The sequence below is a fragment of the Hippoglossus stenolepis genome, chromosome 24 (genome assembly GCF_022539355.2).
Source record: "Hippoglossus stenolepis isolate QCI-W04-F060 chromosome 24, HSTE1.2, whole genome shotgun sequence".
Lineage (NCBI taxonomy): Eukaryota > Metazoa > Chordata > Actinopteri > Pleuronectiformes > Pleuronectidae > Hippoglossus > Hippoglossus stenolepis.
The window spans coordinates 8,713,142-8,740,557 of NC_061506.1; the positions used below are offsets into that span (position 1 = coordinate 8,713,142).

At 42.7% G+C, this 27,416-nt stretch overlaps 1 long non-coding RNA gene across 13 annotated transcripts in view; it reads left to right on the forward strand.

The window, feature by feature from the left end:
• Positions 1-1,390: 1,390 nt before the first annotated feature.
• LOC118103440 overlaps positions 1,391-27,416 on the forward strand; it is a 75,488-nt gene continuing 49,462 nt past the window's right edge. For 9 of the 13 annotated variants that reach the window (XR_007032440.1, XR_007032445.1, XR_007032444.1 and 6 more), the window contains exons 1-4: positions 8,521-9,352; positions 11,643-11,730; positions 12,890-12,972; positions 26,367-26,604. This is a non-coding gene — a long non-coding RNA (uncharacterized LOC118103440). Of the gene's footprint in view, positions 7,907-8,520; positions 9,353-11,642; positions 11,731-12,889; positions 12,973-26,366; positions 26,605-27,416 lie in introns of those variants that run through there. The other 4 variants (XR_007032438.1, XR_007032441.1, XR_007032439.1 and 1 more) reach the window with 3 other exon arrangements.

The window sequence follows — 27,416 nt, forward strand, 5'->3', positions numbered from 1 at the left end:
TTGTTGTTGTTGTTGTTGTTGTTTTTTTATGCAGGACAAAGTAATAATGTGAACAGTTATCTTTATATAAACCTCCAGGTTTGTTGATCTGATCTAAGGTGTCCGTGCAATCACTCCAGTCCTCAGTGGAGAGAAACACACCCGGATGTTTTAGTTCTTTGGTTTTCACATCTTTGTGTTTTAGATGCTTTAAATTAAACATTGACAGAATTGGCTTCTATCTCCTCTTCAACCCCTCGGCCTCACGACCTGCTTCAGACCATCCGCAACATACAACTCTGCGTCTGTCTGAAAACTTCACGTCGTATGTGCGATTATGCAAAAATGACGTGTGTAATATTTTCGATTTTCCATTAAGGAGATTATTTTTCACCCCAGGCCGTGTGTTTATTTGTTTGTTTGTCTGCAGGACTACGCAAAAACTACTGAACAGATTTCCTCAAAACTCGCTGTAGGGATGGAACATGGGACAAAGAAGAACCTTTTAAATATCAGGGATTTTAACAAATTTCTTGATTGAATTTAAAGGGGACTGTTGGGCCTTGGTAAAGATGTGCGCTCTATTGAGTGACATTCTAGTTCAAATGTACTATTGTGCAGTGAAATTTACCAGTGGCACATCAAACCTCGCTGCAAAATGTGCACTTGTATAGTAGAAGTAACACAGCTAACACTGCGTCCCACCTTGTGCGCGAGAAATTACATTTATTTAGTTTATGGCTGTTTTCCAGTTTAAGAAACATAATAATGTGTGTGTCTGTGTGTGTGTGAGAGAGAGAGAGAGAGAGAGTGAGAGAGAGAACATGAAGTATGAGGAAATAAGTCCCTCCACATCTTTGTATTGGCTGGAAGTTTCCCTACTGTCACCCAGAAACTATCAATATTGTTTTAGTTGCAATAGGCAGATATGTTATTGCAGATGGGTGTTTCAATATTAGCATTCTGGGACTTGCCAGATCCATGAATTAGCAACGTTTCCTCATGGCGCTAACAGAACAGAACGTGGGTGGTGTTACGTTTCCTTTAAAAAAAACTAAAACGTATTTTAACGTTTGCAAACCAGACGTATGTATGTAAACATAATATCTAATAAGAGACGGGGTTGTAAAGTCCAATCTGTGTCCACTGACTAACTGACCACTGCTGTTTCTGGAACATCTCTGATTTAAGTCCCTATTTTATATTTGAAAAGTATTCATGGATGCATTTTTTTATTTCTTTATTCGACAAAAACATTAAAACATATTGTCCGAAACTTGAAATATCTTTGTCTTGCGATTTTAGCTGCTTTCTGTTTCTGTGAACGCAAATGCACGTGTGTGCATTTGCGTTCACTAGTGTGTGTTTGAGTGTCCGTGCTCGTGTGTGTTTGTGCAGTGCGTCCATACTCTTGTAGGCGTACCACAGCATGGGCACATGTGCGTGTTGTCTCTTTCCTCGTCTGCGACTGTCAGTGTGCCCGCATGTGACTGCCTCCGCTGGGTCCCCGCGGGGGGCCGCTGGTGGCCCCGCCCACCCGGGGCCGGTTCCAGCCAATCAGGTGCTAATGTGCGGGAACAGGAGAGGGCTGCGCTGACAGATGGCGGGCTGACCTGGAAAACCTGCCCCCTTTTCAGGGTTCAGCAGTCGGCAGATGACAGGTATTATTTCATAACCCGAAGACTAAAGAGGGGTCGGTGGTGGCACACACACTCACAGGCAAACACGCACACTCTCACTATTAGTTTGAATCATTAACTAGTTGCTGGCTGATTTCCTGTTGAGGTTTTGCATTCATTAGAGATGTTACAAATGTTTTACTATGTTTTTAGATTCTATTTAATTCTTAAAAATCCAAGAATCTCATGTTATAAATTAGAGGGAATATGTTTTAATGGGATTCATGCTTGGAAACCTTTGTTTTGATCCACCAAAGTATAGTGCCTCCTATACCTGCTTTGCACACAGGATTATTCGATCGATGGACACCCTGATATTTAAAAAAAATTTAAATTTATCTTTAAAGAAAATACTAGTTTGATTAGGATGCAGGAGTCAAACCTAACACACACACACACTGTGCACAGATTACACACTGTACTTGCACGCGGTACAGATAATTTCACACTTAGCCATCCACACACACACATTTATCTGAGGCTCCAACCAGCCTTGTAAGTGTGATGTCAGGGCAAATCTGTCTGGCAGAAAGTGCTTTTTGATGAAGTCATTCATAAATTTTAATACAACATGTCAGCGAACATGATGTATAGACTGGCTGCTCATTCATATTTCAAACAGTCTGCTGTTGAGAAAACAGCGGGGTTGTACCTTGCTCTACCTTAAAGTGCTGTGTGGTTGCGGCTGTCAGAGTCTGAGCCTAAGAGCAGACTGTTATACTTTTATCACATATCAGCTGTCAACCCTGTCTGGCAGCAGTGGAAGAATAGACAGCTTGCTTACATATAACCCCACCATTAAGGACCAAGATACAATACATGCTTGGTAAAATATTGTTTTTCAGTAAAATCATTTATTTGCACTTGAAAATCCAAGAGCAAGGAAGTCAATTGCATCATAATTCACTCGACGTTGCCTAATGCTAGCTACCTTAGCTAGTGTTTGTGTCTCAATTCAGAAGAGTGATTGTGTCACAGCAGCGCGACAAGGCTGTGCCATTTCGAAGGCCCCCCCCCCCAAATGCTGGCCCAACCTATCCCAGAATTCATTGCACTTCGGTGACGAAAAGTGTTTCAAAGAGATAATGGCGGCAGCAAGCAACGAGACATCTAATACTTGAGCAACACCCTTCAACTCAACCGAACTGTTAAAAGTACAAAACAAGGTGAATCAAAACTGCTCGTCGAGTCCAACTTCAGCTCTGTCGCTAGGCAACAGCAGTAAGGACGGGACGAGCTGGTGACGCCGATTACGGAAAGCTTCTGTAGACCAGACCATCTCATTCCAGTTCGGCCTTTGCAGTCTCCCCGGCCCATAAAGACGGCCTCCTTTGTTGGCTGTGTAGCCCTTGTCCTCTAGAGACAACAGCCCAGATTTGGGACACATATGGACAGTTGGACACTGTTGTTGTTCTTCAAATAGGAGGAAATACTAGTATATTTAGTTGGGGACTATTTTCAGCAGTGGAAGACTACATTTTGGATGTTCTAGTTGCTGTAGTTAAGTCACAATAGTGGTCATGGTCACAATAATGAGTGAAAGTTCCACTCTGTAAAACACTAAAGTTGTTTAAAACCTTCAAATTCCTCTATTCCCAACATTGAATGTGGGGTCAAAAGGTCAAGTAGACGCCAGAACAAAACATATTCACCGTGTGACAACGGCCTGAACAGCTGAGCCTCGTATTGAATTCCCTTCCACATAACTCCGACTGATGCTCGCCTTGCTGAGTCCAAGGTGGCTGATATCTGATTTTCCCAACCTAAGACGCTCGCCTTGTATGAATATGAGACACATTACCGGGCCATTAATTGATCCGGGCGCCGCTTTGAAATGTGGACCTCCCTGAGAATCAGGAATTAGGGCCGACTCCGGGGCCAATTAGGTGAGCGTCAGCCCGGCTCCTCTGTCGCATCTCAATCAGGCTGGACCGTCCACAGGTGAAATGCCAGACGGAGTCGCGGGTCGCCGCTGTGAATGCTAACGGCAGGGAGGGCGGTAATGCTATTCACGTCCAAGCCACGCCATGCATACAGCGCAGGGGGCAGAAGCTAATCGTCTCTCATTTGCAGGTTTTACCTTTCATGAACCTGCCGCTGCTGCTAAACGCCATCGACTGATCAGAAACAGGTTCTCCTCTCAGTATGTGATGCCAGCGTTTACCTTGCTCTTTCATCTCTGCCAATAATAGACGCAGCACGTCTGTGAGTTGCACAGAAGCAGAGATGAGGAGATAATTATCCCTCTGGGAGGATCCCCGCTCTCTCTGTCATTTTAGAGATTTTACTTTGTAATACACAGTTACTGAAAAGCTCAGGCTTTGATAAGAGTTATAAGAGATTGTATTGATTCCTGTGGGGGATTCTTCACTTTGGCTACTTGCACAGGGAGGTCAGGAGGTAGCATTTCTTTGTCTTGTTCAGTTTCTCATCAGTGAAACAGTCTGAAGTTTAAGTTCTAACTTAGATGCCTCTCGTGCACTTCTTTCAGTCCTGGGAGAGGGATCCCTCACATGTGCCTCTCTCTGAGGTTTTTACGTTTTTTCCCCCTGGTGGTTTTTCCTTACTCTTGAGTAAGGGTTAAGGACAGAGGATGTAGCACCTTGTTAAGCCCTATGAAACAAATTGTGATTTGTGAATATGGGCTTTATGAATATAATTTGATTGATAGAGATCTGTCGTATATTTGAGATCACGTAATGTATATGAATTTTAGCCATTTGCCAATAATTCGACAATATCAATCGTTAGCCTGTTTGACTCCAATGAGGTGGGTGAGTTTAATAAACAATGACTGCTGCAGCTAATTGTTGATTTGTGGTTTGAATGGAGCAAGTCCTTATATCCACGTGTCACAGTGTTCATGATGCGATTTATTTAGGGTTAATATTGTTGCAATTATATTCCAACTTTTATCTTATAAATATAAGACCCACAAAATAACTAGAAGCCTAATGTAACTAAAAACAGTCTATTTCCAAGTTACTTTTAAGGGTTTAACAATAACTTGCAGTGCGAAAGGGCGCTTTAAGAAAATTAGGGCTAACATAATGATATGCCAAATTTATTTTTATTAAAAGTGTTCTCAGTAGAACAAAAATGGCAAATATGCAGGTTTTTAAAAAATACATGACTTTATGATATCGGACTCATATTCTCCTATATCAATACTAATTATGACTGCCTGTCTGTCATGTTTCAGCCATATAATCTCTGGGAGCTGCCTGGCCGACCATGTGCTGTGTTCAGATGTGTCCTGCATCTCTAAACCCTGTTGTAATCCCGCGTACAGCCAGCGTGAGCCTTAATTGAAATAATCCCTGCCGATGAGCGCGGCCTGTGCTGCACAAACCCCGCAGCCCGAGCCAGTTTCGTGATGGGTCCAGTTTAACCCACTGTGTGACTCTGACCTTTCCCTCGCTGCTCGCTGAGACCATCTGAACCCGTCCCAGTGAGGACATCTGGTCGGATACTCGGGAGGTCGTTTGATCCGCCTGGCTGGTCCCAGAGGCCTTTCAGACCCTCATAGACTTACAGTAGAGAGCTGATTGCTGCTGGAGGGCTGAGTGACAGCAGCACAGTTTCATATCGGGGAGGGAAAGTTATGACTGGGAATAGATTAATCATGCTTCCCCACATTTTGAAAATGCAGCTCACTCCCTACTTCAGAATAAAATAAAAATAATGTACACACAGAACACAGAGGGAGCTTATCATGTGAACAGTGAATAATGTTTTGGATACACTATTTTAAACTCTATGGGCCCTGTTTAAAAAAGGTTTTATATTTAAAAAAGGTTAACATAGTTGTAATGTCTATTTTTATATAACATCAGTGTATGTACCAGCTGTCAGTTTTTCAAACAGTAAAGCACTTGAACCAAATCCAACAATGTTGGTCTGCACAGACCGTCTGTACTTGATTGTTTTTTTTAATTTTATGTTATTTTGGGATGGTTTCTAAGAATTTATACAAAATGGTACGATACGGTACAACACTACTCAGTACGATACAATGCGATATGATGGGACACGATAGGTTAGGATATGTATATGTTATGATATATATACAGTGTGGTATGATATCATGACAGTGTGGTACAGTACGATACAGTAGGATATGATGCCGCACAACTCAGTACGATACAATATGTATGATACAATATGATACGATATGATATGTACTATATATATGATACAATATAACACAGTACTGTATAATATGAATTGATTGATACAGTAAAATACAATATGAAAAAGATAATCAAAAAGAGGTCGACAAGGGAGCAAGTTAATTAAGTACAGAAATAAAAATAGACAATAAAATAAAACAAAAGAAATATTAAAAAAAAAAACAGTGCACATAATTTGCACCTTTCACTACAGACAGAATATTAGTGGAACTATTGGTATAATTGTATTTTCCTGATATAATGACCATTTTAACATACAAATAATGTATGAGGATGGATGCTTTTGGTAGATTACAAGATAAACAAATAAAATCAGGTTGTAGGAGACCTTTGAGACAATAGCAATAAAGGCAATGACATGGACGACTCTAAGAGAATCATACATTTAATACAAATAAATAATTTGTAATTAGATAAAATGAAACTTTGAGATAAGAGGTCATATAAAAACTGTCTTTAGCTCCTAAAAATCCTCCACTGACTCCGAAGCTTCTAAAGACAGAATGTTGAGCTAATAAACTACAGGACGACGAGTAAAAACAAGTAAAAACCGACACGTTGTCTGTTATTTTAAAGATTTTAAACATGCCCACTGTGTTTAAACAGCACTGTTTATAATGCATTACCTCGGAGTTATCATCCGCCGTGTGTTCCTCACTAATGAATGTGTTTCTCTCTCTGTATTTAGTTATTCTGCCTCTGAATGGGTTCGTCTCTGCCTCTTTTTCCTGCCACTGTATCTAAAACAGTGCATTAACATCTGCAGCCCATTTAGTGCTGCTGACACCAGGCTAATAACAGTGTGTGTGTGTGTGTGTGTCTGTGTGTGTGTGTGTGTGTGTGTTAGTGCGTAGCTTAAGCACCAGCCAACAAGCACAGCTGAAAGGTGTCACCGAGGCTCCTACGCCTCCTCTAACAGTTACTGATTCAGGGGGCGCTTGTGTTTTTTCTTTTTTTCTTCTTCTTCTTCTTCTTCTTCTCCTTCTTCCATTTCTGTCTTTTATATGACCTAAAGCTGCTCGCTCTAAAGGGACATTCAACTCAAATGCTTTGTGTGCTCAGCAGCCAGTTTCCAGTCTGGTTCTGTGGCTGTAAAGGCGGAGTCATTAGACCTGAGGTTGCCGCCGCCAACACCTGAGGGACTAGTTTTTCGTATCTGTAGGTGAAATTGGTGTGCAGATGGAGAGGAGGGGCGGGTGTTAAAAACCAGAAAATAAAACGCGTGTAACGCAGCGTCCACGCCCCTCGCGTATTCTCCCATGCTCTCTCTTTGTCTGCATTGTTTTTTTTTCCCGTCCATTTGAAATTATTGATCTTTTACAAATATTTTTCAAGGTATCTTAATTACTCGCCAAAGAAGCGGTGCCTTGGCCGGCGGACAACACAAATAAGTTAATTTGCATTTCTGTGTTGTGAGTGTTTTGGCAGGCGCCGCGCCGGTCCAGATTGTAACCCCTATTTCTGCCTCCAAAAACCTGCCTTGGAGGAGCGTCCACGGAGGGATTAGGGATTTAGTGGGGAAGGTAAGTGTGACTACAAGCTTTGGCTCGCCATCTGCTCCCCAGCAGAGTTGAGGCCAACCTGTGCAGCCTGCAGCAAAGACCTGGGCACTGTGCTAACTCTGGCTCGAGCCAACCTGGCGCCCGCGGCCCCAATCACCAACAGTCTGCTGATTAGTTGTAAGAAGCACTCCATATGTAGCAAAGTTTTTTTTCCTCCTCTCTATCTGTGTCTGCCTCCCTTCCTTCCTCTCCTACTTATATATTCTCTCGCCGCATTAAATAAATATGGACGTATGCATGGGGGTGTTTTTTTTTTTTTAGCAAATGGCGGATCGCCTTGGGTTGTCTGGCACCGTAGAAACGAGCCTGTTCTTCTTCTCTCTTTCTCCCTCTCACCTCTGACAGAATACCAAGCCAGGGAAGGAAAGGAAGATGAAGAAGAAGAAATCCTGGCTGTCCTCCTCTCTTCTTCTCCTTTCCTCACTTGCTCTCTTTTGCCTGGCAGCGCCGGAAGACAGATGACAAGGGTTTGTGGCCGTCTGATCACCCCTGGGTGGGTATTTTCTAATTTATTTAGCGGCAGCTTATTAACAAACAAAAAAACACAATGAAGAAGGAGAAAAAGTGGAGGAGGAGGTAGGATAAAGAACACAGGGGGAAGGCAGGTCTCTCACCCCAGCAGCCAGGCGAGTCAACCCAGCAGAGGAAGAACCAACGAAGAAGAAGGGAGAGGATGCGCCGACTCCCCTGGTAGAGATACCCGAGAAGATCAAACGACACCGGAGGAGGTGGAGACACAGAAAAAGGAGGGAAAAAACACAAGAAACATAATGCTCATTATTAAATTGCAGCCATTCCTGTTGCCAGGAACCTATTGCTCAGTATTAATTATTCATATTTTATTTCAGTAATCCAATACTCAGGTGAGAGCGGCTGCTCGTGATAGAACATGTAATTTCGAAGCTTAATGGCAGCAGGGCGGCCTGAGCAAGGGATTAGCAGCAGAGTATAAATCACTAATGGCTGCGTGAACGTACAGAGGCTTGAATCCGTCTTGCTTTGTGTTTACTTGTGTTTTATTGCACTATGTTGCTCCGAGGGAAACACTTTGTGATGACCTTTCTGCAGAACTTGAGAAATACAACTGCAAGAGGGGGAGAGGGTGGGGGGGAGAGAAATAAAAAATCACACTTTCCAGGCGGAATAAGTAATTTCCTGATTTGTCTAAACAAAGACTTCATCAGCATCTTTTCTCTCCCGCTCTCTGGCTGACAATGAATATACAAACACACAGAGCGCAGGACGCCTGACATGTTTGCAAATGCACACACGGCCTGATTCATACAAATTATGTTTTTCAAGGAGAATAGCACCATCACTTACTCGTGATCCGATTAGCTGGATTCTCCTCTGCGCTTGAAATTCATCTCGTCTTCACCCCAACACCTCGATTTGTCTGCTCGATGAAACACTTTGCGATAATAACAATTTATGGGCTCGCAGGAATTTGGAGAAGAGTATAAACATTCAGCGTTTATGTCAGCTAACTGTAAACCCTGAGGCCTGGCCTTCTTTTTTATTTTATGCTTCCCACATAAATGTCTCTGTTAGGGTCCCCATCGTTCTTAGACAGGCTGACAGCGCAGGAGGCATTCGCTCCTTCTTCTCCGTCCATATTCTTCACTGGGGGGTTCGAGAGAAAGTTGACCTTTTCTTACCGTGATGCTGATTTCCCACAAAATAAACTTCTATTCTATCAATGTTTTTCTGCAGAGTTTGAATAACACATTTACATCATTGTTAGTAGAACAAATTTAAGTAAAGGTAAATTTTGCTATAAAGGAACAACTGTGTGTCTTTGTGTTTCAGTCCATTCAGCTCCTCCTGCTCCATCAGTGGCCGCTCTTTCAGGCCCATGATGTTTTTGACCTGTGATCATGATGAGCAGTTACAACCAGCATCTCTCCCCAGAAAGAAGACAGCAATAGATATGTTTCTGGTAAGGTAGTGATAATTATCTCTATTGCGTTATAAGGTTTTTTTTTATTTTCTTAAAAGTTCTGCAAAGTTAAAAAGCCCAAAGTCTGCAGTAAAGGGAGCTGCTCTCCCCCACAGAACACACCTTGTCAGTGGTCCAGCTGATTCTTCCTCCTCATAGTGATGTTGCATTGGTAGTTCACAAATTGTAATGATGCATTATGGGAAACAATGGGGGCACTACATAGGAAATACAAAATTTCACATACATTCAGACACCTCTACATGGACATATAGTGTCTCCCATGTTGAGTGAATATCCCCATTGCTGCAGCTCCTCTTTTCAGCCTCTGTCTGAAACTCTCCTGTCTCTTAAAGGCCCCCCTCCTGATAAAGCCCAGTCTGCTCTGATTGGCCAAGTGGCCCGCACTCTGTTGTGATTGGTCAACTGCTTCCAGCACATGTAGGAAATGCCAGCCTCAGCTCTTGCCTGGCTTTGTTAGGAGGCGTGTCAGACAAGCCGCTCGACTGGCCTTGTGAAGTCACGCACCCTTGGATGTATAGGCTGGTCTACTGACAAGGTGTCCTTTAACTAGAAATCGGTACCGATAAATCTTTTGTTTCTACATTATCAAGATCTTAAACACAAGTACATCAAGGGTCAGAGGTCAACCAACTGATTTTCCTCAAAGGAAATCGTCATTTAACAAGTCGAGCCGACTGCAACCACCTCCATCCACAGGGAGTAGTAACGCCCGTGACTGTAAACACGCGTGTAATGTGCCGTTGCTTTAAAAATGCATGTGATGATGCGGTGTTTGATATCCCACTTTATTTATATTTTTCATTTGTAGGGGCAGCGGGGTAGGTACTGGGCAGCCTCACAAGAAAAAAGGCAATTAGGTCCTAGAATATGCACACATCTTGCATGCTCTCTGGTCTCCCACAAATTTGGGCAAAAAAATAAAAAAAAGTAAAGGTCAGCCACGTTAGTCAGATTGCACTCGACAAATTCTAAAAAGGCTCGCTGGTCACGCCGAATGTATTCCCTGCAACATAATTAGCCCCCTCAATTCCCTGTTGTGCCAGGCTACCGGGTGTCTCAAAAGCCCCACCCATTCCCCCAAAATGCCTTTCACCTCTGCTTGCTCTGCGGTGATGCCTCCCCCCCATTCACCCCTTCCTCCTCATCCCTTCCTCTCCCATCTCACTGCTCTATCACACATTGTTGCTACCCTAAACTTGCTGCAGATGCAGTCGGCTGATGCATAAATTAGTCATCAACATTAGCATTAGCCGGCGCATGGCACCCGGTGCCAACTGCTCTCCGAACGGCCATAAAAGGTCATGTTTTGATGACTGAATGCCACACAGGCACCTTGGCTCCCTGGAGGAGGGTTCCCCAGGTGCACGTGAAAGGTTAAAAATTACCTACCCGCCGCCGCCTGTCTCTGGCGAAGGAAATAATTAGGGGGTTTTTAGGGAGCGGCAGAATGCCTCGCTGTCAGATGACAGAGCGTTACCTAATGGTCGTATCTGGGGAAGAGTCAACCGGCCTGTCATTCTCTTGACAGGACAAATGAGCATAATGGTGGCAGGGAAATGGGCGCCTGTTCCCCCCTTTTTTTTTCCGCCAGGGAAGTGGGGAGGTGGAGGAGGAGGGGGGGTAAAATGGCAGCGCCTGAGCAGAATAACACAAGGATGTTAACCTTTTACATAAATCTGTTAACACGTGTATGAGTGCTGTTTAAAAGTGAGGCGTGATGCTTGCCTCTGCCAAGCTGGGGTGAGCCTGTCAGAATCTTTACTGCTACTTACTTCTTGAATTTATTAAAATGTACTATTATGTTGTTGATGTTATTTTTTTTTTATATTGTTATTATTGTTGTCATTGTTGTTGTCGTTATTCTAGAAGATATATTATAGAAATAATAATAATGAAGACGGCAGGATTTTTCAATTTGAGAAAATAAATTAATCAATAAATTAACATAATCTATACAGGACTCAAATTAAACAACATTTTCTAGATTCATTCCTCTGCTCACAGTTTAGACTTTTTACCATCTGGTGTTGAATCAGAACCAACTTCATTTTTTATTTAATTTGTAGAATTTGTAATTTCTCTGTGAGATTGTCCGATTATGTTTCAAACTCAGACACTTGTTGAATCTTGTACTTGTTGAACCCTCTTACTCAAAGTTTTACTTATGAAATGCAGCTGGCATCAGAAGGTGCACGTGCAGGGGATTATGTTTGATTAAACTGTGATCGATTTGCTCCACTCTCTGGTTCACACGACGAACCACTAGGTGGCGGCAGAGCAGGTCGTTGCATTGGCACTCCCCCAGCAAACAGGAGAAGAAGAAACACAAGGAAGTGGTGGTCCAAGCAGCTCAGGTTTGTCAAACATTCACGTTTTTAATGGTTTTTAAAACTACATGAGAACATTTCTGACTCTGGAGTTGATTGAATTAGGTGCTGTGACTGTTTGTTCCAGTTTGGCTGAGTCACAAAACACAGTAAAGTAACTAAACACTTTCCCTTCAAACATTTGTGTTAATTCACCTGAATGAACACAGCTGTGAGTTAACTAGTGTGTGTTTGACCAGAAAAGAGAAACAAACAACAACAACAACTTTGTTAGTATTATTGTGTGAAATGGAGCAAACTGGAGATTCATGTTTCACTGTTGTCACTGTTTGTTTGTTTTTAGACCAGATTATTATTATTTTAGACAGTTTCCTGCTCTGATCTGTGTGTTTGCTGTGTTTAGAATTTGACATAAATCAGAAAATTAAAACAACAGTGGTTTAGACCCATGTTACACTTGTTTGAAGCAGTTTGGGCTGAATGACATTTAATTATCCTGCAACCTGGTTCATTTCATGTGATAAATTGTTAAATTAATAGTTTTGACCTAAGAGGAAAACCAAAATAATTATAGACACCGATAGTATTTAACTATACATTCTAAAATACAGTATTTTTAATTTATTTGTACAAAGTGTCAAATCATGACACTTTGGGGCTGTAACATCTGCAGATCCTAATATCCTCCCCGTGTGGTCACAAGAGAAACGCATGAAACCAACATTTCATGCATCTCAAATGCTAATTAGGGGAGATATGGTCTGTGACCCCCCCCCCCCCATTTCAGCAACATAGCAATTCAACATGCTTTTACATGAAATATAAAATGCATCAGGACAGTTTGTCAAAGCAACATATCAACAAACAAATAGAGAATCAAAAGTTAAATATAAAAAGTAATGAAAGGATAAAATAAGAATTAGAAGAAAGTGAGAAAATAATAGTCTGAATGCCTAACTTAAACATCAAGCAACTTCCTTCCAGCAAATATCAGAGTTGCAAGTTCAATTCCTCACAGTGATGAATGAACCCTGCCTGTAAAAGTTCAGCTCCAGGTTTACTGGTTAAAATCCCTAGAGCAAGGCACTACATACAACCAGACTTTTTGTCTCTTACTGATTCTGATTTTGTTAAAAATACATAGTTTGTCTAGAAGATTTATGATGATCTTGTCCTGTTATTGCAGAGCGGAGGTTCGGGTTCACCACTGCCCACTGTCCACAAGGTAATCCAACCTACCTGAGGTCCCACCACTCAGCTGCTGTAACGGTAAGATCACTCTTTGAATACTTCATCACATTCAGACACTGTGGAGTTTTTACTGATCTGTGTATTTTATGTGAAGGTTATAATTAACCTTAGCTAATGTGAGATTTTTATTCTTAAACCAATCTTTGAGCACTTGTGAACAAGGTTTATACTCAAAAGCATTATTATATAATACATTAAAATATAGCACACAATGTATAACTTTATTTTTAGCAATTTGAATTTTAAAGTTCACCAGCAACTTGTATGCATTAAATTACCTGTAAAGTGAGCATCTCAGGGTTTTTTTTTGGGGGATTTGAACCTTGCAGTTACATCTGGCCTAAAATAATTTTCAGGTCAACTCTATATTTGTTCTAATATGTTGAAATATGATTGAGTCCTTATTTGAAAGGAAGAGCGCCGGATCATTGTGTGGTCGTCACCAAAATGCAGTTGGATCGTGGATTAGGCTCTGACATGTTGGTCTTCTGTGGAGCCTGCTGTGTTTAGTCTCCTCTAAACTGATCTCCTGTCAGCTCTTCACACCTCTGATCAGCCTCAGAGGTTCCACCAAGCCTCTGAGGTGCAGTTTAACACACACACACACAGCGGCATCATCTCTGTATTCTTCCTGTGTCACATCCTGCATGCTAACGGAGGGGTTATTAACATAACAAACTTAAATGTCCTATATAGATAATACGTTCGCAGAAATGCAAACCGGCTCAGCTGACACTGTTTAGGCAGCGCCTCCAACATCTGTTTATGAGCACTTTGCCTAATGATATCATCCGATATCATTAACTGTGGCAGTGCGCGCCGCAGCAGCAGGTGCAGCTGTTTATGCCCCTCCAACACCTCCCCAACACACACACACTCTAAGAGAAAAGACTTTCACAGTCTCCTCCAACACCAACACCAGTCCTTCCCTCCCTTCCACCCTATGAATCGCCAAACCGCTCATTAGGACAATTTTCCTCAACAAAAAAAAGCGGCCCCTATGATTTCAATCTGTATATCACCTGTAATTGTAGTTTTTAGCAGGAGCCTGATTCCATACATTTAGCAGGAGTAAACTGCGACTGCGGGTGCGGGTGCTGAAAGCACGCCTCTCGCCGCTGCCGCCAGCTGCAGAGGCTGTTTTTAGATGCTAGCCGCTTTCCTCCGGGAGGCTCTCGTAGGCCTCCGCGTATGTGTTTGTGCGTGTGTTTTTTCTGGGGGAGGTGGACTCGGAGCTTGGCGGCTCCCAGCTTTGTTTCATGACTTGATTCGCTCTGTTTAGATGCTCGAAATTATAGAAAATTGTTGAAATTATTATTTCTGGCAGCAGCAATGAGGCTGCCTCCTCTTCCTGACCGGAAGGCCAGGTTCAGGGTCTTCACAGGTTCTGTGGAGCCTGATTTGATCGTACGCGGCTGTAATTAGTCAGATGGTCCATTCAAATGTTGTGCGACACAGAGTTATCTGTTGCATTAGCACTTTACCCGAGGCAATTACAGTATTTATAGATCCAAAACAAACAACGCATATGGCAAAATGATAACTGGGTCCTTCCTTTTCATCTCAGGGAAAGAAAGAATGTATAAAAAGAAGAAATCAGCTCTCTGTTTTCAGGTGATTTGGTTTGAATACATCAATTTTTGTTCATGTTTTATCATAGTTTCCATCAGATACACCGAATACTCAGTGTGGTCGGGGAGGATTCTGCTCTTTTGCCACTGATCTCAGGCCTGCGCGTCTATGTGGTTTTGCAATCGGCTCAGATCAATTGATTCGTAATCGTAGAGAGTTCGTTTTTTGACTGTGAAGTGAAGGAATGAAGGACTGTGTCGTCTTAGACTGCAGCTCGTTCATTAGTGGATGCCCTGCTGCCAGTGAGACAGACCAAACATGTCGAGTTCTGATTTGACGTGGTGCAGTTGTAAATAGCCCCTTACGTGTATTCTTTCTTTCTAGGCCAGCGAAGTGGGCTAGTGTGCTTTCACACCTACCTTGTTTTTTATTTCTGAAGCTATTATTAAAGCGTGAGACTTTTATTAAAAGCTGTGACATCAGGTGGTGAAGAGGCCAAACTTTTTCTCCAGTATGTTCCTTTAATAGATCCCAAGCAAACAAAGATCAAAAAATCCTAAGATATATTTTGCATTCGTTATAATTCTCACTTCCTCTTTGATACTTTGAAACTGCTCATATCTCCGTCCGTCTCGCGTGTTTCATCTCCTCAAAATTTTAAATTTCTTGCTCTGACAGTTCTACCCCAAGATGTGCATATTGGCACCCAGAGGAGGAGTTTTATTTGCAGGCAAAGACCCCGACACTGAACCCGCTCTGAGCACTGAGGCCCAGCAGGGAATACACACCGACCACACACACACACACACATGCACATAATCATGTTGTTCACAACCTCATATCTGAGCTTGTTAATGCTATAGTAGCCGCTTACATGAACACACACCAAACGAAAACACACACACGACAGATCAGATATATCTGAACGTGAGAAAACACACATGCACACAACAAACACACACTGCTGCTCCTCCTCCCAGCTGTTCTCTAAATGTTGATTACACAAGACACCGGGGGGAGCCCCCTCCTTCCTCCCCACTCCTCCTCAATCCGGTAGCCGGGCGATTACCCCACAAGGAGCCTGTGCAGGACCGGCTGACCCGAGGTGCTCGGTGACCCGGGGTTGGGAGTCCAGAGAGGGCCGTGGCCCCGGGGCCTCTTGGCTGGGCTCTTCTTCCCCCTTTCCCTTTTCCTTCCCTCAGCTCCGTGAGCAGCACATCTCAGGATGGGAGACATGGGCAGAGACAGCAACTGCCCGGGGACAACCGGCCGTGGAGCAGAACACAGAAATAAAGAATTTAAATCATAAAACTCCTCCACTGTCGAGACGCTCGGGTAACTTTGTGTCAAGTGAAACGGAGATGAGGCGGAGGAGGAGGGGGGGAATTAAAGTGAGATGATCTTTATCCTACGTGATTTTGTTCAGAGGAAATTTGTACATTTTCAGGCATTTAGCTGCAGCTTTTATCCTGCAGGAAAATAAGATTAAAGTACAAGAGGCAGCATGCTTATATGAAAATACTTTTTTATCAGTCTAAATCACCATGTGCTGCTTTAACAGAGTTTAGATTCATGTGTTGGCCTCATAATCAACTTCTGTTAGCGACCACTGGGAGCTGCGGCAACGAAATTTAAACGTAAATGATCAGTAACGTCGGCGAACAAATTTCAAAGTGCAGTTTAATGCAGTCATCTCAGTTTTAAGGCAATAACCTTGGCTGAGTTTGTTCTACAACAGGTTAGAAGGTCGGACTGTGAAGCAGACTTTTAGTGAGGCAGGTCTGCTTCTGTTGTTTAAATGCACATGGCCACTTTACAATAGTTTCAGCGCTTGATGCTTCTAAAGAGCTGGCAGAGTCTGTCTTTTTGTAACGGCTGTGAGCTTAATTTTCACTTCACAAATGTCCTAATGGGGGAACCTAAAGAAGTCTCTGTGCTTTAGAACCCTTAGGCATGAAACAGTGGAGCCAACATTGAAGTTAATGATCAACCCGAGCGCTGTCGTCAGAGTGCACGGCAAAAAAAAAAAAATGGAAAAGGGAAGAGAAAAAAGAAAACAAGCCACCAGAGTGCAGAGGAAATGTTGGTCTTTAATCCTGCAGAGAGTCTGCAACTTTGTTTTTTGGAGCTGAGACATGTGTGAGTGTGTTATTGTGGTGAAACTGAACTAATGAACAACAAGGCTGAAAACAAGTTCATTAAAAAAATAGGCCAAAGTTTCAAAAGAAATTCCCGTTCAATTGTTTCAAAGGAGGCATTTCTGTGCCATGGTCTTTATGTTCTGTTGATTTCAGGATGATTTCACACCTGAATGTCTTTGTTACATTGTTTACATTTGATTGGTCTCACATTGTTATTTAGGAAACGCACTAAAGAATTTAATCTCGCATGCGTACGTGTTGTCATTACCTACGTGAGCTGCGTCAGCCCATACTTGACATTGATTGGTTTGTAGCGTGTCTGATGTCGTGTTGTCAGTTGGGCGGGTTGTAGTTTTTCTTGTTGGACTGAAAAAAAGGGAATGAACCAGTCAATTTGGTTGTCGCTGTGAAATTATTACCATTTGTACTCGACGTTATATAGTCGAAGGCTGAAAGCAATCCTGCGAATCGCTTTCTTTTTCTTCTTCTATTGTTTAATTCTGTCTCAACTCCTCGACAGTCCGAACAATCCCCCAAAAATGTTCTCTAAACTGAAAAGTCAGATGAACCGGACCAAACAAGGTGGGATTGTTTAACATGATTTGATCCTCTTTTAATTTGGAATCATTACTTGTCACAGTTTACCTATCATCACCTACAATGTATAAGATCAGCAAAGACCAAAGATGGACAGAAGCAGATTAAGACAGTTCAGAACCCGACGTCTAACAGGCAGGAATATGTCATGTAGTAATATCTCGCTTTCCCATTTTGGACTCGACACACTGCACAGTATAAAACAGTCACATTTTTACGCCTGGTCGTCCTCGTATGGTTAGATGAAACTGTTCTTCACGCTCTGCAGGAGAAGGCTGCAAATTCACTTAACAATGCAGGAAGTATGAATATTAAAACCTGCTCGACAGTGACTGTAAACCTTGGGTATTTTTGTGGCCCCCGGGGCTCTGGGGGGCCTCCACTGTCCAGCCGACTGGACGTCAACCAAGGCCGACAAGACAAACAGCAGCCGAAACCGACACAAGTTGGGGAAGAGCACGTCCAGAGTAAAGTCAACTTAATGTTCTCGATTAAAAAAAAATGCTAAACTTGTTTTGAGTCGTCAGAATCTACATATACATGTGTTCAGCATTCAGGCCCAGCATCAGCTGTCTCTGCGCCTCAACTTCCTGCCTGTTAATGTATGCTCGCTGTGCGTTTGCCCGACCTGTCTGAAGTGATTTCTGACGGCCTTGTTTAATTAGCTGGATGTGTGTGTACTTTTATACATATTCATCGGCCGCAGATTTCAGCCCGATTGATGTTGTAATTGATTCAGAGGGTTTTATAATTCCTGCAAAAGCCGACCAAGAATTTCAATGACTTTGCAATTTGGGGGAATGGAGACGAGGGAGGGAGGGCAGGGGGGGGGTGAGGAGATCTGAAGGTGCTGCTTGTACACCTGAGGAAACGTCGGCACGCCTCGGTCGGTATGATCTCTATCGTTTTACGGCGGATAAGAGACGGAGAGGCGAACGTCAGGCTGCTTTGTTGTTCCTCTTCCACGAGTAAATTACACATTTAGGATTTATTAAGACAAGAAACAATTTTCAAATGGTGAATCTTTGGAAGCCTCCATGGAGATGTGCTCATTACTCTGTAGCCTCGGGCCATGTTCACCGCCTCGAATGCATCCTTTTTCTTTTTTTTTCTCCCCCCCCCTCTTCCTCTTCCCCTCTGTCTGTATTTTTCGGCGCGGCGTTGCCATGCCTGACGCCGTAATGTCACAGTGGTTTGTTCAAAGCCGTGGCGATGATTTGGGCTCCCAGCAGGTGCCGCCCCGATGTCTGTTCAATTATTAAAGTGAGGGCCACATGGATGCATTACAGCTGCCGCACCCATTAGATAAAAAGACGATGGCTTTTGACATGGCGCATATTTCCTCTCTGCCTCACAAAGACGCCGCCACCGCCGCGGCCCTTTCGTGTTGCTGCTTTTTGTTTTATTCATCCCCGTTGAATAAAACTGTTTTTTCTTTTGGTATGCGTGGAAATATTAAAGAGCCATTTGTTCCCTTTCAGTGTTGTGGGCACAAGAGCTATTGTGATCTTTTTGATTCCCTCTCATCAAACTGAGGTCATGTCAGCTCCTCGTCGTTGCCTCTACTCTTTCAAACCTCCCAGCAGCCCCCCCGTCGCGCAAATCTATCCATGAAAACGGCTGCCGTGGCGATAAATAAATCATATGGTGGACACAAAGTTAAACCTTGTCACAGTCGCTTCCAGCAGCTTCTTTCCTTCTCTTTTTCTTTTCTTCGCATAGCGCTCAGATGTTTGTGCTCTGATGACGATCTAATGACCAATCAAAGTCCTCTGCGACGGAATCGGGCATAAGCCTGAAGCCAAAAGATGGCACCTATAAATTCTTTATTGGTTATTTCTTCCTCCTCCTTCATTCAGAAAAAAAATCTCTTAAACTTTTCCTTTTGTGTCTAAAACTGAAAAGCAGGGTCAGAGGCACACGACAAGAGTGTTTATGAGCACAAGGATTCAAGTCGAGATCTATACGGGCGTGAAGGCGGCGTGTTTTCAGAGGAAGGTTGACGAGACAAAAACGCTTGAGCAGGCTTTGTGTTGTGATGAAGGAGGTGGGGGGTGGCAGGTTCCATGTCCATTCTCTCGATAGACTGATAGAGAGTCGCCACAGCCTGGTCACGAGGTCAAGGCTTTAAAAAAATAATTACAATTACATGCAGTTGATGCTGTGGCCCAGTTCCTAGTCATGGAACATTTGCTGTCAGGCTATTTGAAAACTGATAAATAGATCAACATATCACTTTCACATGCCACTAGTTTGTGTGTGCTGCTTTTTTTCCTCATAAATCCTGATGACACCTCTAACAGTAAATATCGTTAAACTGCTGCAGCTCATGAGAATATAGGAATATGAGATAAACTTATAGTCTTTCGTCATGTGGCGTCTCTACCCACAGACTAATTAAATTGACCTGAATGAGCCACATGCAGTAGATGTGCGACACGTTTCTCTGGGAAGTAACTGTGTACGTTTAGTAGTTCTGTCCCTGATACTTTTACTCACTTCATTTCAGAGGGATTTTTCAGAGGGACGCTGTTCTGTCAATAAAGACAAATATACCCCCAAGAAATCTTAAAAAAATAACTATTAGAGAAAAGTCCCGGGAAAACTCTCACGTCCCTTCACATTTGTCATGTGACCCTCTGAAAGGGTCCAACCCTGAGGTTTTAAACCCACAACCATCCACCTCCACCTACTACAACATTTCTGTATCTGTTTTATCAATAAGTACTTTTGATACTTAACCTTTTGCATGTAATAAATACGTATATATCAGCAGTGCATGTTACGACAAAACATGAAACTTAGACGACAGAATTGGCAGATTCGATTCAGCTGAACTTCAGTCATTGTGTTTTTTAACAGTTGGATCGTGGTTAGTTTGCTTAAGGTTTCTCATGTGCAGTTATTTGGATTTCACTTTGTTTTCACATGAAATCTCCAGAGACGTTCTGATATTTCATGACTCAAATTCAAACCAGGAGACAATCTGACATTGTCTCGGTTTGTTTTTGATATTCTCGTGCTTCTCGTGTATTTTTAAGTGAAAAGAAAAATAGTTGTGGAGTAGTATCAGGCCACACATGCAAACCTTAACTCCCACTCCAACGCACCCCAACCTCTCCTCCTCTTCCTCCTCCTCCTCCTCCACCTCCTCCTCCTCGTTTGATTCTTCACTGTGTGTTCTGTACATGCCAACAAATCCTAATTGCACCCCGCACTCTTTTCTTCCCACCGATGCTGCGCGCTTCGTGCCACCAAATTCCTTGTGTGCTAATTAGGCACGCAACCACGGTGGATACACTCCTGACAGGTGCTGCTGGCCTGCCGAGGTCACACACACATCCACTCAAAAACACACACACGGCAAAAGAGAGAGAGAGAGAGAGAGAGAGTGAGAGAGACGCTCGTGCTCACAGCATTAAAAATAAATGGAGAGAGGAGAATAACGAGAGAGGCAAGACGTGTTAATTTCTAGCTTCCATCTGTTATTACATAAGCACTGCCAACAACGACGCATCTCTGGAAGAACGACGAAAGGGGAAGAGAGGAGGAGAGGAAGAAGGAGAGCTGAAAAAGCAAAACAACAGCCATCACTGAAGTCCTCCTGCATGGAAGAAGAATCCCTGGGGGAGGCCCACGGAGTGGAAATCAGATTGATCGAGCAAATGCAAACTTGAAGTTTAATCTGAAGGGTTTCGCTTCCAAAACACATAACCTGGTGTTCTTTCTTCGAAATGTGGCAGACAAAAAGAAGCGGCGTCTAAAATGTTTGTTTCATAAGTTAAGGCCTCCAGAGAGCTGGAATCTTTATAAATGTTTAAAAGTGAGTTTTAACTTTCTCTTGCCTACGATTTAGTTTCTACAACGGGCTGAAAGGCAGAAGTAAAGTAAAGTTTAATTCCAGCCTGATTTTGTGAGAAATGCAGAGACGAAAGAAGACTTTCAGGAAAACGTTTCAGGAGACATTAACCCGGAAACTAAAATGCTCCCGTCAAGGCCTTCAGGAAACTTAAACGTCATACTTTTAGTCGTGATGCTTGAAGGAAAAACCTCAACATTTTAGGAAATGTAATAAATTTAGATGAGAAGACTGATACCGCTGGCATATACAGTGTATACTTTAAATATAACATTAAGCTGATTTTCAGCTTAGTATAGAGACTGGAAACAAATAACCTGACACTGGTCAACGATAAGAAAATCCAGCAACTCGTTGTACCATCTGCTAACATGGAGGAGGCGGGGTTTATTACCTATAATGCAGCCAGCACCCAGCGGCAATTGAGATGATTTGACTTCACAAAATATAACGTTTATTTTTCGAGCTTAACCATTTGCTGCGTAAACCTGCCTTGTTAATTGTTGCAGAAAATGTTCATTCTTTGGACGTTGGGAAAAGATGCTGTAATGCTGAAGCTGTTGGTTTAGGGCAGAGGATGTAGCACCTTGTTCAGCCCTATGAGACAAATTGGGATTTGTGAATATGGGCTATACAAATATAATTTGATTGATAAGATGATCCTACACACATTTAGTTTGCGTAGATAGTTTCAATCTACTTCTAATCTCCTCTTACTAGATGTTAACATTCTGTTTCCGTAATGTCCAAAATCTTTCATCATTTTGTCTCGAATCATCTACTTCAGCTGTGACTTTGTGCTGTTTTCTCAAAGCTCAACATTTTCCACCGGCTCTCTCCCACCGAAGCTGCCCTGTGAAAATAATCCAGTGACTGTGAAGACATAGAGTTTGTCATCTTAGAAAAACATTTTCCCCCGGCTGAGGAACAATGGGACGAGCTGAAAACAAAGAGCTCCGAGGAGTGACGAGCACCTCGAAGGGTTGCTCGGGTCTCCTCTGCGTGTTTGGCTTCGGGATCTTTTTCCGCCGACGGGGCACTGAAGCCCGGGACGTGTTGATGTCCTGAGGTGGCGTTTGTTTCCTGTCAGCGACGGTGAGCGAGGTGCGGCAGACGAGAACCCTGCCTTTGTCTTTGTGTTCGGGGAAAGACACCAGGAGAGGCTGTGAATGTCTCACATGTTAACAGCGGACGGTGCGGATTCTTTCCCAGGGCGGAGGGACGGTACTGTCAAGATTCTCCCTGCCAGAATATACACAAGCCCACCATAGATCTTTGGAGCATTTCAACACTCCTATGGTGATATTTTTGGACTGGAGGGAAGCTAAACAGCGCATAAGCCCGTAGCTGCTCTGTCTCCAACCTGCAGTGTGGGAACGCACATTATAATTGTTTGTTCAATTATTTTTCTTGGACACTGCACCTGCACTTCAATAAGTGAACTCCTGGGACGCGAATGCAATTAAAGCCCCGCCGAGCAGCGCTGACGCCTGTTTAAACAGCGGACACGGAGTCAGATAAATACCTTTTAGTGCTCAAGGTAACAAGCTAAGGGTGACAGTGAGAAGGCTCACAGGGAGCAATTTCCTATTTATTTGTCTTCTGATCTGACCTCTCTCTTGACAAGATTCCAGGGCTTATTACCGTATCTGTCCTGCGCTCTAATCGAGGCCCATTACAAAAGTTCAGTGGACTGGAAGTGCCAGATGTGGGCGAGGGATAAAGGGGAGGCCGTTTCTCGCGCTGACCGCTGCTGATGCCCTTTAAAACGTTACGTGAGCTTTTGAAATTTCACGGATAAGCAGCTCAGATGTGTGCAGACATTTTAAATTGTGTTTTCTGACCTGCACTGGCCACTATAATGAGAGTTTTTTGCAAAGTGAAGTGCATGAGGTGGGAGAAGTAGGTTTACACACGTTCTGAGTCGTGTAAAGCTTACAGCGCAAGAAACCTTCACTGTCACTGTATGTGTCTTTTATCGGCAAATACTTCAATAAAAATTATAATAGATAGATTGGAGAGACCTTTGCCCCTCATGAACGTTGGAGTGAGGCACCTTTTTAAAGGCTCGTCATTACTAATTTCGACTGATCCTCACAGTCCAGTATAAAAATAGTAAGATTTCTCTGTTCACTTTCTTCTCCATATGAGCTTAGAAATATTTTCTGCCATGTCTCGTACTTTCTTTATCTCGCTCTTAAAACTCTTTCAAGTGTCAACTCCCGTGACGTCATCCATTGGTTTGGGAGCTGCTGTTTTTGAAGCTTCACGTTTGGCATTTTGTCCATTGCCATCTTGTAGGAGCGGGGGGGTACTAGCTGTCAATAAGATGGTATCTATGCCTTAATGAATTCTCTGCTTTATCATCTATTTGACTCTAAATGGCACCGTAATTTACAAAATAAACATCATACTCTATTTAAGAAGACTCAAAACTAGAGAGTGAGATTATTATCTCCTCAGGCAAATGTTGAGACTATTTTAAAACAAGTGGAGTCGCCTTCTGCTGGTCATTAGAGAGACTACAGGTTTCAGGCATTTCCGCATTGGCTTTGCTTTTTTTCTGGTGTATCGCTCCATTTCTGGCACATCACTGCCACCTGCTGTAGGTTAGTGGTATAGCAGCGCTAGCATGTAGCATTAGAACCAACTGCAATCAGCAGGGGCTCGTATGTGTGTGATGATCAATAAATCATGAATGAAGTGCTCAATAGCATCACCAGTGGTGAAGAACTCTACTCTTTATAGATATCGTTCCAATTTGACCTTTTGACCTTTGCCTTAAAAACCAATGACATCACGGCTGATGTCTAAACTTAGTCTTACGTCGTTGGGAATGACCATTTACATTCACAGCATATTTACTGTGGGTAGGCGGCTCATTCAGCCCAGTTGCCAGTGAGTGTTTTACAGCTTGTTCTGCTCCACACAGACTCACACAGCTATCATCCCAGCCATGCATACCTCTCCTGTAGCATTTCCATGCTCGCCGCCCCCCATGCATTATTCACAGATACATTAAAATACCGGGCCAAGAGTGAGAGTTGCATGTTAAGGCAGCTGAATGAGGGAGGTGCTGTCACAACAGCTGAAAGTGTCTGTCACAGAGTTATAACTTTTTTTTTTTTCCCATAGTTCCCCGGCAGTGCAGCTGCCTAAATGAGAGGGATTAAGTTAACTCCCTGCTTAGAGGAAGAGCAGGCCCTGGATTAGGGCACTGGGCATGGACACAGAGAGCATTCAAGCAAGAGCCACAGCTTCTTTTTTTTTTAAATACGTGGGGGAGAGAGGAGGCAGCGGTGCACAGCCCTCACAGGGACCCACGGCCGAGTCGCCTGAACAAATACATTGACAAGTGCAACGGCGCATCCGCAACATGGAAAAGTGTGTCGGAGCAGGGAGGGAGAACACTGGCGGACACGCTGACAATCACGAATGCTTTTCTTCCCCTTTTCCTTCAGTCCCACCCCTCAATCGTCTTCTATCATATCCTTAAATAACCTTGTTATTTGTCTTCTCTCCTCGAGAGAATGGCAATCGATGATATCCAAACCTATGTCCCAATATTTATAACATTTACATATAGTACAACATTTTACCTGAGAATCCCCAAATTTTTTGCTGTGGATTACAATTATATTCTTTGCTATACAATCTTTTGTTTGAATCAACAATACATGCGCATTAACATTAGAAAGTTTAGGTGTGAACGCACCCAAGATGCACTGAGGACGCATTGATATCCCATAACTTTTGTTTTACTGCCAAATAGGGCAAACAATTTATACAAGACCAAATAAATGATCCTTTAATTGGAAGATAATTCTCAAATTGTTGTATTAAATCCTTATTTCAGATGTAAAACAGATCTCTTCCTACATCTCCTCCACTGGTTACATGATGTCTGAATATTCAGAGGTAAACGTGTGCACACTGCGTTTCTTTCTATTTTTTTTTTTTTTATCCTTAGCAAGGAAGGGAGAAAAAAAAAACCTGGGAAGGAGTGGAGATGAGAACAGGTGGTGAAACAGTGTGAGAAACACGAGGGAGAAAAACGACCGGCACCTGCTCATGAAACCCAACCTGGTTCCTCCATCGCATTCCAACAGAGTTCAGCTGACTGAGTTGCTCAGACAGGAGGCATTCAATCCACTACACTAAATTATGCTGCTGACAGTGTGACCGTATGAGAGAAACGGCTTTTATGTGGCTGAATTGTCTGTATATCCGTTCCTATCGCCTAATTGCTTTTCGTGCGGTGTGTTTGTGAAACCTGCAGCTACTCAAACTGTTTACAAACCTGCATTGTTCATATACATGTTGACCAGCTTGCAGTTGTTTTATTCCTTTTCTTTTGCTACCTTTCTCAGCACATTCCAGCCACCAACTGGGAAGGGAACTGCATGAGCATGTAGAGGACGCTGACCTGTTTGATCCCATGCATGTGCATCCTCATAAGAATGGAAAACACTGCTCCACAGCCTACTAGTGGTCAAAACCTAACCTAACTTAATGAAATAAGCAATGAATTAACACATATCAATATTATGTTTGTATTGATCAGCAGTGGAGATCTAAATTTGACCCTTTACATCCTAAAGTTTTGAATAAATAACTACATTTGAAATTATTTTGTAGAAACTTACCATTACATAACATTTGTTGCTTTCCAAACAGGAAATTTAAGTTATGTATGTCATCTAAACGTTATTAAATCAATCAGCACATGCACTTATTCTATAGATAAGGGGCTAGAGGCCAGAAGGCCAGGATTCCAGCAATACCTCCCAATATCCACGTTAAATAAATGAAAGCTTTTTTACTTTTAAATGCAATATTTACACAAATAAAAAAGATGGTACATATTTTAAAATAGACACATTCATCAAAGTATGTATTAGGGCCACTTAAATAGGGGAGGAATTCTGAGATCATTAAGTGACCCTAATATGCAACATCATAGAAAACAATGTTTCCAATATTGCCTGAAAATTGTAATTGGTTGAAATGGGAAGCAGTTTGTGTCGTGTTTAACTTTTGCATCTCCAGTTCTCCTCACAGGTATTAAAAATACATGTAGCATGAAATTTGTTATCAACAGTATCACAGCCTCAAGTGGACGTGGCAGATTTCAGTGTCACTCACCTAAGAAACCTGACATGTTGTTTCAGTGTCATTGGGACCTGGTTATTTGAGTAAATAATTAACCACCGCTGATCTTCTCTGTCTCCTCCTCGCTGCAGGGAGAGAGAGGAGACCGGGCCTCAGCCACGTCAGCCCCTGAGACATCCAAGCGACCATGACACCGCGGCAAACCGGTGATGACGGATGCCTTTTTGTCTTGTGCAGTCAGGCCGGGTCGCAGGGACGGCGGACGACTGTAATTGCGCCGACAGGTGACACATCTGTAGAAACCAGAAGATGATGGGGAGACTACTTAGATCATGTGACCTGCACCTCACATGTCCCCTCCAAGTGCGGGTAAGTGTGTGAAGAGTTTCCCCGTGACATTAGATGACATTTAGGAAACATAACGGTCTCCTTAAATTGATCAAAAGCCACAGTTTACATGGCAAATTCAATTTTAGATTTAGATTAACTACCGATGAAGGAAATTGTTGTTTCCTGAGACGGTTCAAACATTTTAGAAATTGTTATTTCACTTTTTAATACAACTCTTGTTAATGCAAGACTTTCACTTCAACACTGTGATCCAGCCTTACAATCAAATGCTCTTATCAAATCTTCAATTGCAGCAAATAGTCGATTAAAGAAATGTTGCCTTAGAGTCCACAAATATAATATTACAAGTACAGTTTAATTAATATAGATACAGATACTATTCTGTTATTACATACTGATGATATTGTTAAACTAGATTTTATGGCTCATACAGTATTTACCACACACTGTATATAAAGATGTGTCTCCCATTATCCCAAATGAAGCCAAATGATCCCACTTACAGGAGCTAACATCTTGTGCTTTTGAGCCAGAGTCTGTGCCGTGTGATCGTGGTTTGGAGCCACGGTATCAAGGTCTTGCCGATACACGTGCTCGACCAATCCGTGGGATACGAACAACCTAACATGACAGAAACCATCTTTGTCGTGTATCTTGACTTCTTTGTTTGGCCTGTAAAGGTGGAGTTTAAGACCTGTGCTGCAGCCAGCCACCAGGGGGCAAAGAGGATGCTCTTGCTCTCTTTTATGGTTTTTACATCCCAAAGTGGGATATATAAACATATTAAAGTAGCTTTAGTTAGTAGAATAGATAACGCAGCATGCAGATGG